This window comes from Polypterus senegalus, chromosome 10 (genome assembly GCF_016835505.1).
Source record: "Polypterus senegalus isolate Bchr_013 chromosome 10, ASM1683550v1, whole genome shotgun sequence".
Taxonomy (NCBI): domain Eukaryota; kingdom Metazoa; phylum Chordata; class Cladistia; order Polypteriformes; family Polypteridae; genus Polypterus; species Polypterus senegalus.
The window spans coordinates 3,732,347-3,743,760 of NC_053163.1; the positions used below are offsets into that span (position 1 = coordinate 3,732,347).

Sequence of the window (11,414 nt, forward strand, 5' to 3'; positions counted from 1 at the left end):
TAATAAATGTAATTTACATCACAGTACGTTTGAAGCCCAGCTTACTGCGAAATCACTGTATATTTTTTATGATAACATACAATAGCAATATGATACAGTAACGTAGTGTCAAAATAGTGTAACTAAGTTTTCCAGTGTCACTGGAAGCGGTAGAACTGATAATTCCCCTCAGAGATTAACAAAGTATAGCGAATAAATGACTAAATATTAAAGGTGATTCGGATAGCCAGTAACGGCATATTCAAGGAGTGAATCTCGGCAGCAATTTTCCACAATTACGGTGAGACTGATGCGTCTCCTGTCGGCTCGGAATTTTACTTTGCGTCCCCGGGCCCGCGTCAGGCAGCGCAAACACTTCCACGTTCTCGCCCAAGTCTTCCGTCCGGAGAGCCTCGTCATCAGGGAGTCACGACGAGGCTGAAGTGAGCGGCCTGTTCGGCTGGCAGCGCTTTGTGTCAGCCGGGAGGTACATCGGCATACGCGGTGAATGTGGATCTGGGTCATCAAACGGAATGAATAATTCGATAACGAAATATTCCAACTTTTCTCTGCACGTAGGAAATTACCATCAGACCAAAGCCGGGCTCACCGCCATATCACCACTGTAAAATGAACGCTTCAGGATGTGTACACACAGTACAGGTCCACGTATTGCCAAAGTGCATTTTTGAGGGTTATTCTGAAACTGAGACATTTTGAGCAAAACTGTATTTGCTGTGCACATCAGGCGAAACGCAGAGAAGACATACAATGTTCAATAGACACGTAAACCTTTCCGCAGTAGAAAAGCATATTTAAAAAATATAGTGAAAGTCAAAGCGTTTTACAAATGATCAAACAAAAGCAACCACGGCAACTCGTACTTCACACATCGGCGATTTCTTTTCCAAGTTATTACTAAGTTTAAATGACACAAACCCGTGTAACACGGTACCTTTTACTTTCCTCTTAACACAGAACTGTGCCAGCGAGAAGTTGTCGAACAGTAAATAAACCACAGACAAATGACGCGAAAATATAAATATTATTTTTTTTTAACGTTAGCCGCTTTCCCTTTGGAGTCAGCTGGGACTCTGCACCGAGTAAAATCTCACAGGTGTCGGTCGACACGTTGTATCTTCGACATACTCGTACAGTACAGTATCCGGGAGTTAACGTCTGAGAAAAAGAAGCCGACGGAGGACCGGCGACATCCCGGATACTAAGTGAGCAATGAGCCGTCCGATCAAACAGGTCTACCCTACCCTCTCTCTCTCATGAGTCGCTCCTTCCTCTAGCAATGTAGCATTTGAAAAGGTTTCGCTTTCCAGAGCCGTGAACTTACGCAACTCCTCGAGGCCGCCGTCAGGGCAGGGCAGCATTTCCAAAATAAAAGAGGGGGGCGGATACCTGGTATTGGAAATGAGCCCACTGGTATTGTAAAGTGGATCGAACCGAGCACTTGGTACTGATCTTGAGCTGTCTGGTACTGTGACTAATAGTAGGTGGGTCTCTGGTACAATTTCAGGCGAATGGTGTTAGACTTCAGGCAGAACCGCCCCCTTAGTCCCGTCCCTGGGCGTTCCTAAACTGTCTTTAAAACGGCAGCCAGCGTGATACCCGGCTACATGGCAGCAGGCGCAGGTAGAGAGCAGTGGCACAGAGGCGCAGGTGAGTTGATCGGATTTCTCTTTTGATTTACTAACATAATGTTCTTGAAGGCTGACAATAACAGTGAACGGGTGCTTTGGTCGTCTTCTAGTCCCTAGTGTATGACCCTGGCAGACGCGGTAGGCAGCGAAGCGTTAGCTCGAACCGAACTGTTGAATGTTTTCTCCCTTTTCACTTAAACATTGAGGAAAATCTCAACGCTATGTCTGTAATGTGCAATGCGCCATGAAAAGGAGAACACATCGTGCTTGTTTTCATGCCAGAGGCATTGTGGTGCAATGGATAATTAATTGGACCCCCACCAACTGAGCTGCATCTGTTCTCCAAGTCAACAAGGTGTTGGCCAAATGTGTCTTAATATTGATGAATATCATTCTGAGATTAGAGATACAGATTATGGTTTCAATTTTTAATTAGTAAGTAATGGTCCATTCGAATTTCTAGGAATGGCATTACTGGTTATGTGGCTGTGGCTTGAAAGAAGTTTCTGGATATTACTAGACAATGAGATTTTATCAATGCTGTCATGCTAGTCTACATTCTGCACTGTTGTTTTTATGATATTGTGCCTTGATTGCTAATTGTTCCAGTGCTATGTTATATTTTCTATTTTGATTTTCAGATATTGATACATCAGCTCACATCTTGTGGAAAATGATTCTGCATTGGGGACACAGTTTGCAAGCCTGACACAATACTGGGGTGCAGATTGAAGATTAGTATTGCAGGTGAGCTGATTGTACTTGAGGATGCTTCTACCTGCCCACCTCAGACAGATATCTTGACCACCAGGAGCTCTTCATTTCTTCCAGTAAGTTCTGTTGCAGCTCTCACATTTCTCGGTCTTTCATTCTTTGGTTTTCCAACAATGGCTTGCTCAGGACTTTATAAATCTATAGGCTTTTAGTGACAGATTATATAATGCGATTGGCTCTCACAATTGCAGATTCAGTTCTTCTTATTGGCTGTCATTGGGAGGCTCAGAGGGACAAGCGACTTTTTTTTCAGAATTCCACTCTGGTCACTTCATGGATGGAAGATATGAGGATGTCATCAGTTGTATTTCTTTTTATTTCAACAGGATCATGTCCGAGTCTTATGGTGCAGCTGGCATAGTCCTCTACATAAAGGCCATGAATTGAACAAGACATTTGTGCGAGTGCCCATGATGTGAGATTTGACCTGTCAAGATCTGTGGACATCTTTCTGTCTTCATATTGTTAATTTGCTTGAAACCATGAAGATTGGCATTTGGTCATTGAACGAGTAGGATAACATGACAAACAGCATTTGATTTTTGAATGAGTAGGAACTTGTCTGTGTGGTCACTGCTGTGAACATTGAATATGTCTGGAAACATCTGGACAATGCAGAGTATGGACTAGGAATATGAAAGGCCAGTGATGAAATGGCATGTTTCATGTTGGGATTTGCGGACAAAGGCACACAGTCACCCTCCATCTGAACAGCATTCTAATGCTACACAATGTGAGTGGTGTGCCAGGAAGCCACAGGACTGAAGTAGCTGAGTAAACTACAGTGGAGGGAAAAGGGTGGTGGAGAGGTGAAGGTTCACAGGGCAAAGGTGACACGACCAGGTAATGAGAGCAGCAGGGAGCAGATGGCTCTTCATTGTGGATCTGGATGTGGAGAAGAGACATGTGGAGGGAGTTCCAGGAGTGGGTGCCACCAAGATGAAGGAGCCTCACATGGAGGATGGGAGAGTGAGGATAATGGAAGTGACATGGCACTGGAGTCACTTGGTGACACCAGCAGTGCAAGCAGGGTGCAGAGTAAAAGTATTTTACAGGTTCAGTAGAAGAAAACAACTTTTCATATTCAGTAGAATGTCAGTTGAGATTGGGCCTACAAACATGTGTCATTCAGTCATCTGGCTGGCAGCACGGGGTCCAGAGATGGAGTCCACAGGTGATACTACAGAGCTGTGTCTCTGTCATCAATGTAACAGGCACTGTCACTTGGCAGGGGATGGGCACATTCATCTTTGACACAATGATGGGATGGTAGAACACGAGACATAAGGAGGTGCCATCAAATTCAAGATTGGCTGAGTGACAAACCTCGCATGACAGTGCAGAATTAAGACACATCTCCATGCTGTATTGGTTTTTTTTTGGTTCAATAGTCCACTATGGCCACCACCAACATGTGATCTGCCAAGCACTTCCCAGAAGGCTTGCTTCCCCCTCTCTGTAAGGCTCCTTCATCTTGGTGGCACCCACTCCCTGGAACTCCCTCCCATGACCCTCTTCAAGTTCAGATCCACACTGAAGAGCCACCTGCTCTTTGCTGCTCTTATTGTCCAGTCTTGTCACCCTTCTCATGTAACACCTAACTGGTGGGACTGCCCTGACCACCAAAACACAACTACTTTACTTTTCATGTTGCTGCTCTTCTCTCCATACTGGCTGCACTTCTTGTATAGTTTTGTAACGCTGCTTTTTTGGGTTTCTAAGTCTAAATATGATGGTGAATGGGGCTTTATAAAATAAAGATACTGGCTACAATAATCTCATTTGTAAATTCCATGCGTTTTGTGTTCAAATTTGTATTGATGAGAATAAGTGAAATACACAAATAACCAGGAATGCATGCAATTTAAAGATAAAAAATCTTACCCACTCCGTGAGGAACAGTAACATACAGAAGAGGGATGGAGAGCAAATGAAATCTGCAGGACAAAACATGGAGGGCAAGAGACCACAGCGAGACCAAAAACAAAAATGCAAGAAGACGGGTAAGCTTCAGGTATTACCAGCCACCAGATATCCAAACATCGATAAGACTGAGGAACCAAAGCCATTAACTCAGCTTGGGGCCACCTGATCTGGTGATTGTCAACACCAAGAGCTCATGAGAAATCGCAAGGAAAGAGGACCGTTGGCGGTGACAGAACCCAGGAAGAGCAACATCTGCCTAATTATATCCAGCAGAAGAAGAAAAAAGGATCAGAGAAGAATTTGGACATAGAATATCATTATGAGAGTTTGAAACCGAAGGATCACCCAAAATCGTGTTGAGAAAAGTTCAATGTGGGCTAAGGGAGTAGAGTTTAGGATGGAGACGCCGGTCCTTTGTGTTCAGTGCATTCTTTGCCATTTAAGATTTCAGTGTTCTCTGTAATGGTAACCAACGCGGTATGAATAGGGACGTGTAACATTAATGAGATAGGATGTCAGAACAGAAAAAAATATGCTTAAGTATCTGTCAGTGGAGACCTTGAGGGCTTAAGTACGGACAAAAATTATCAGAACGAATCTTGGTGCTGACCTATCACTTGGCCATGTACTACTTTCGGTAGGCTGAAGTACATCAAACTCTATCACAGATGTCGGGTCCAGTGCTGTGATCTGGACATCGAAAATGATGGAGTGAGGTCTCAGAATTAAAAAAAAAAAACAAAGTTTAATCTGGTGCTGAGTAAAGTGCCCAGTTGTTTCAATTCAAGTTTTTTGTCCCAAAAGGGAAGTTTGGTTTTGATGAGGAAACCACAACTTCCCATTAAAAGCATATATATAAAAAAAAAAACTCTGTAGCAAAGGACCACTTTATCTTTAGTATGTTCAGGACTTATAGTGTTCACTCCGGAGTGTCGCAGGACACTGGCAAATGATGCAGAGAATTCAACACAGCAGCTTAGATTGAAATTGAACTCATTTGTTTGAAGATATACACCTGTATTCGAATAGGTATAGGTGTATTTGAATGTGTGGTCTACAATAAAAAAGAATACATAAAACTTATTGATAAAGTACCCAATGTCCACTAGATGGCAGTATTACTGAAATTAAGCACTAGCTTACCAGCAGTATAAAATCCAAATCAATAACGTAATCAGTACATTTAAACGACTTTACATCTTAACATATAAAAACATAAAATACAAGTAAAATGCAAACGAACCCAGCTGTGGTCATCAACGCACACTTATCTTAACTCGGTACACTGCTGATTCTTACTTACAACAAACAAATGCTTCTCTATGCGGAATTGACTATTGTGGCACTCGTGCACCTTCTTCACTTTTTTAACATCCCATAGTAGACACTCTCGTGCATGCTGGGAGGTGCACCTTTAAATGTGATCCGTGTCTCTTTATAATTGATATCTTTCTAACATTGCCGCTCTCAAACTATTCATTTCAAACAGGAAAAAAAAAATATTAAACTTATGCTTTATTAGTATCAGAGTCCTGATGTTGAATGTCCGGAAGGGGAATAAGACGAGCAACAGGCCTAGTATAGAGTCTATCCTTCACCTTCTCCTTCACCTCTACAGCTCTTGCATGACCATCTGGGCTGGGGAAGGTTCTAACAATTCAGCCTATTAACCAAAGTGCTCGAGGAAGCTGAGGATCAACGAGCATGACTACCATTCCTTCTCATAGGTTTTCAGGATCCTTATGCCACTTCTGTCTGGCCTGTAAACTCGGTAGATAGTATTTGACAAAACTTGACCAGAATTGTTCAGTAAGCACTTGACTCTGTGTCCATCTCCGCCGCCCCATCAGCTCATTTACGGGATAGACAACCTGTGGTAGGCCGCCCCATCAGCAGGAAATTAGGTGTAACTAGGTCCAAGTCGGCAATGTTTGATGACACATACATCAGAGGCTTACTGTTCAAGATTCCCTCTATTTCGATGAGAACGGTTTTAAGTACTTCTTCAGACACCGACTGTGAACCTATTGTGGTGTAAAGGGCCGGCTTCACAGACCCGAATTTCTCTCTCCCATGCGCCACCAAAATGTGGTGCTCCTGGTGGGTTAAAGCGGAAATTGATTTTTTGCTTTGCAAGCAATTTCTGAAGCTCTGAACTAAGGGTGGAAAATGTTTCTCTTAACTCCCTCTCTGCACCATGGAAATTTGTGCCTTGGTCAGACAGTAGCTCGTAGGGTGTGCCCCTTCGAGCTATGAACCTTCGGAGTGCCATTAGGAAGGAATCTGTGTCAATACTAGTAAGAACATCCAAATGCACACATCGGGTAGTGAGACACTTAAAGATAATGCCCCATCTCTTCTCACAACGCCTACCTATCTTAACCTGAAACGGTCCAAAGCAGTCCATGCCAGTGCCGAAAAAAGCAGGTTTTTGAAGCCTCAATCTTGCTAAGGGTAGGTCTGCCATTTTAGGGTTAAGGGGCTTTGCCTTCTGTTTACGGCAATCGGTGCAAGTACGTTGGAATTTGCGAACTGCTTCTCTGCCTCTTAGGATCCAGACATTTCTCCTTAATCCGGCAAACACTCTCTCGGGACCTGGATGATGAAGTTTGGCATCAAATTCTTGAATAATTAATTTAGTTACTGGGTGGTGAGGGTCTAAAACAATAGGCTGAATTGATGACTGCTCAATCTCTTCAATACGGCGCAATCGCCCTCCAACTCGGATAAGCTGACATGATGTGTCAAACTCTGGTGCAATGAATATTGCTCAGCAGCATTCCTTCAGTGAGCAGCATCATCAGGCATAGCAATACAACAAAAAGATCAAAGGCCTCATCTCAGACCTGGTGATCGTCTGCTTGTGGCTAACAAGAATGAGCGCGGCAAAAGACAATTAGCTGAAACTGGGAAAGCACAGTGTTTACTGGTGTGGATGGAAATCCTCAAACTCATGTTTATAAGATCAAGGATGAACTGGGAAAGGAGAGAGTGGTACACAGGAACTTGCCTCTGGATGTTAGCTTTTTCCACTGAACCTCTCAGGTGCAGATCCTGAAGAGACTGATATCTCTCTGTGCCTTCATGCAGCTCTTTTTGGAGACTGCACATGCAGTTCTGTTTTGCAGATAATGAAGAAACTAACTTAACTCCTGTTGATGGTAAACAGGATCATATCAGCTATGCAGGAACAGGAGAAGTTACCCAAACACCCATGTCAAGGATGTTAGTTTCTCACTCTCATGCTATCACACATAGTGACAATTGTCAGACTTCCTGCTCTCCAACTCAAAAAATGAAATTGATTGTCAAGACGAAAATATGCAGAGACCTAATCAGTCCTCCAATGAAGCAGTAGTCTCTCCATTTACACAGATCACTACTTCTGTAGTTCCACGTTTTTATCATCAAGTGTAGCCTCACTCTCACATGCTACTCAACCCTAACCCTAACCTTGCTTCTACTTCTGCTAGGTCTTTTAGAACAAAAACTGGCAGGGTGGATAAACCTGTCAATCAGCTCAATGAAAGTTCGGTTCAGAAACCTTCTCTTAAGAGTGATTCCAGTTCAGTTACGAGACATCCTCCATCTCTTTTTGCTCTGGTTAAACATTCATTTTTTTCTACTGGGTTGTATCCACAAATAAGATGAATTTATCTATACATTGTACATTGTACATTTCTGATACATCCTGTATGTTGGCAAAGTGCTATGTGGAGTATCAGATGTCACATTATTATATGGCACGGGTGGGAAAGTCATTGCTGGAGGGCCGCAGGTTTTTGCTCCAACCCAGTTGCTTAATTAGAAAACAATCTTATTCTTCTTCTTTTGGCTGCCCCGTTACGGGTTGCCACAGCGGATCATCTTCCTCCATATCTTTCTGTCCTCTGCATCTTGTTCTGTTACACCCACCACCATCAAGTCCTCTCTCACCACATCCATAAACCTTCGCTTAGGCCTTCCTCTTCTCCTCTTGCCTGGCAGCTCTATCCTTAGCACCCTTCTCCCAATATACCCAGCATCTCTCCTCTGCACAGGTCTTGCCAATAATTCAATTTCATGGCTTGCTCGTGCTTTAACTCTGCCATATCAGGCCATTCTCATATCCTAGACTTTTTTTCCTTTCTAAGGATATCATCTAAATTATTTGAAGTCTAAAATGTATGAGTAATACTCAATCTTTCACTTTTTTCTCTTCACTTTCCCCCCAAGTGCTTACTTAAACCCTAATGTGCAAGATAAATACACACAGGTGTGAGTGGAAACAAACTAAATGGAGAAATGCTGGTTTCTTTGGTCATTTGAATCGTATTACTAATAAAATGCCATTAAAAACCAAAAATACAGCTGTTTAAGACTTCAATAAGCAATAAGGGTTCAAAATCTTAATGAGCGAGACCACTAAAATGAAGCAGAAGAGTTACTAGAGCAATAAGGGAACTGGGTTGGAACAAAAACCTGCAGCCACTGCGGCCCTCCAGGAACGACTTTGCCCACCCTGTTCTATGGGGTTATGAAGCCTGGTCAACTTCATGTACCACTTCACCTTTTCTGTTGAGGGTAACTTTCAAGTTGAAACAGATGACTGTTGTCATTCATACTTGTGCCAGAGAAAAGCAAACCATATGATTTGGTGTCTAATCGGAAAGATGGTTGGTTATCAGACTGATGGTGAATTTCAGGAGGGGTGAATGTAACAAGTGTTTAAAATAATAAGTTTAGTTGTTTGGAGCCTCACCAAACCCTGATAACGTTCGTTATGCTGTATGTGTTCCTGTTATGTTTCCTACTCCGTTTAGTGTGTTATCGTACGTCATCAGTGTGAGGTAAGCACGCTGTTATTCTCTGTAGAGTAGATTAATCAAATTATTTCAAATTGCTGGAGTTATTTTCTATTGTACATGACAGTAATGGTAATATGGTTTTGTAGTGTACAGTTGTTGTTTGAATGATGTTGTATTCATTTTGGTTACGTATTAATGTGAGCGTTCAATAGCCTATCCATGTTTTTTTTTTTTTTGTTTGTTTTTTTTGTTAAAAGGAGGAATCAGAAAGCTTGAAAAGTCATTAATTATGTTCTCTGTTAATAAAAAAAAATAAAGAAATAAAGGGTGTTTGCATTAATCCTTCGAGGTATGTTATTTATTCCTTTTTTTATTATCTGTATATTGAGCTGTGCATGGCTATGTATGTTGTTATAATTTAGCATTGATCCCATTGTGTTACTGTGAGTGGAGGAGGAATCACAGAGCTTCAATTGTCATTTTTAATGTTCTCTGTTTAAACATTTCAGACTGTTAAAAAAGACAAAATCAAGAAATGAAGGGTGTGTGCTTGAATCCTTCATGGCGGTTTGTATGGCACATTGTATATCACAACGCGGGAGCTTTGAGGGTTACCCAAATCCAAGGCCAGGACGAAGCAGGATTGTGCGTGCAGACGAGACCAGTTACAACAGCATAAAGAAAGGAGGCAAGGAAACCATGGATGAAGTGGCACTCCATTATGTACACAGTCACGTGGCTGAAATTAGAGCCGCCTTTCATCCCAAAACCAAAGAGTTACCGATGGTGGAAAAACCAAAGTACAAAGAGAAAAATCCCACAAAGTGCTAAGCAGACATGCAGGGGATTTAAAATGAGGACTCTGTGTCTGTGGGTCATCAGAACTAACCCCTGCACAACTTTGATGCCTCTTCTTCATAAATATCCATTCACTCATTTTCTAAATCGGATATTTTGATGGTATAAAAGAAAACTAGTAATGAAAAGATGTTAAGGCTGGAGCTGTGTTAGAGTTTGTAAAATATTATACTCTCGTATCAAAATAAAACTGGTCTCATCTAGCAGATAACGAATAGGCACATTGTTTATTTTGTACATTCATAAGGCAATGACTACAGAAACTGAAGCCTTCATAAACAGAAGGAGTGCATGGTTTACAATATGGTATGGAATCTAATAGAACAAAATGTCAGCTTGCTTATTTACTTACCAAAGCAACCTTACCTTCTCTACCAGACACCATGAAATAACTGTATTACACATTGAAATCATGTCAATATATACAAAAGACTGTTAGATTTGCATTGGGTGTGATGAGGATGGACAGGATTAGAAATAAGGACATTAGAGGGTCTGCTCAGGTGGGACAGTTGGGAGACAAAGTCAGACGGGCGAAATTGTGTTGGTTTGAACTTGTGCAGAGGAGAGATGATGGGTATATTGGGAGAAGGATGCTAAGGATAGAGCTGACAGGGAAGAGGAGAAGAGGGAGGCCTAAGAGGAGGTTAATGGATATGATGAGAGAGATCATGAGGCTTAAGTGAGCGGCCTGTTCGGCTGACAGCGCTTTGTGTCAGCCGGGAGGTACATCGGCATACGCGGTGAATGTGGATCTGGGTCATCAAACGGAATGAATAATTCGATAACGAAATATTCCAACTTTTCTCTGCACGTAGGAAATTACCATCAGACCAAAGCCGGGCTCACCGCCATATCGCCAGTGTCAAATGAACGCTTCAGGATGTGTACACACAGTACAGGTCCACGTATTGCCAAAGTGCATTTTTGAGGGTTATTCTGAAACTGTGACATTTTGAGCAAAACTGTAGCCATTTGCTGTGCACATCAGGCGAAGCGCGACAGCGCAGAGAAGACATACAATGTTCAATAGACACGTAAACCTTTCCGCAGTAGAAAAGCATATTTAAAAAAATATAGTGAAAGTCAAAGTGTTTTACAAATGATCAAACAAAAGCAACACCGGCAACTCGTACTTCACACATCGGCGATTTCTTTTCCAAGTTATTACTAAGTTTAAATGACACAAACCCGTGTACACGGTACCTTTTACTTTCCTCTTAACACAGAACTGTGCCAGCGAGAAGTTGTCGAACAGTAAATAAACCACAGACAAATGACGCGAAAATATAAATATTATTTTTTTTAACGTAAGCCGTATAAAAAGTGTCACTTTGCTTTATAAGCTTCCTTTTGTTGAAGCTGTAAGGGTCTTGCTTGAGGTGGACCAAAATGATCAACCCAGGACTCGCAGTGCGCTTTGTTTTCGGTGTTCGTA

General features: G+C 42.1%; 1 long non-coding RNA gene across 2 annotated transcripts; it reads left to right on the forward strand.

The window, feature by feature from the left end:
* The first annotated feature begins 451 nt into the window (after positions 1–451).
* On the forward strand, positions 452–3,319 carry LOC120536537. Of its 2 annotated transcripts, XR_005635131.1 has the most exons (4): positions 452–466; positions 1,508–1,650; positions 2,273–2,461; positions 2,732–3,319. It is a non-coding gene; the product is annotated as an uncharacterized LOC120536537 (long non-coding RNA). The 2 variants fall into 2 exon arrangements; XR_005635130.1 differs by lacking the exon at positions 452–466 and having other exon boundaries at positions 1,070–1,650.
* Positions 3,320–11,414: the final 8,095 nt, after the last annotated feature.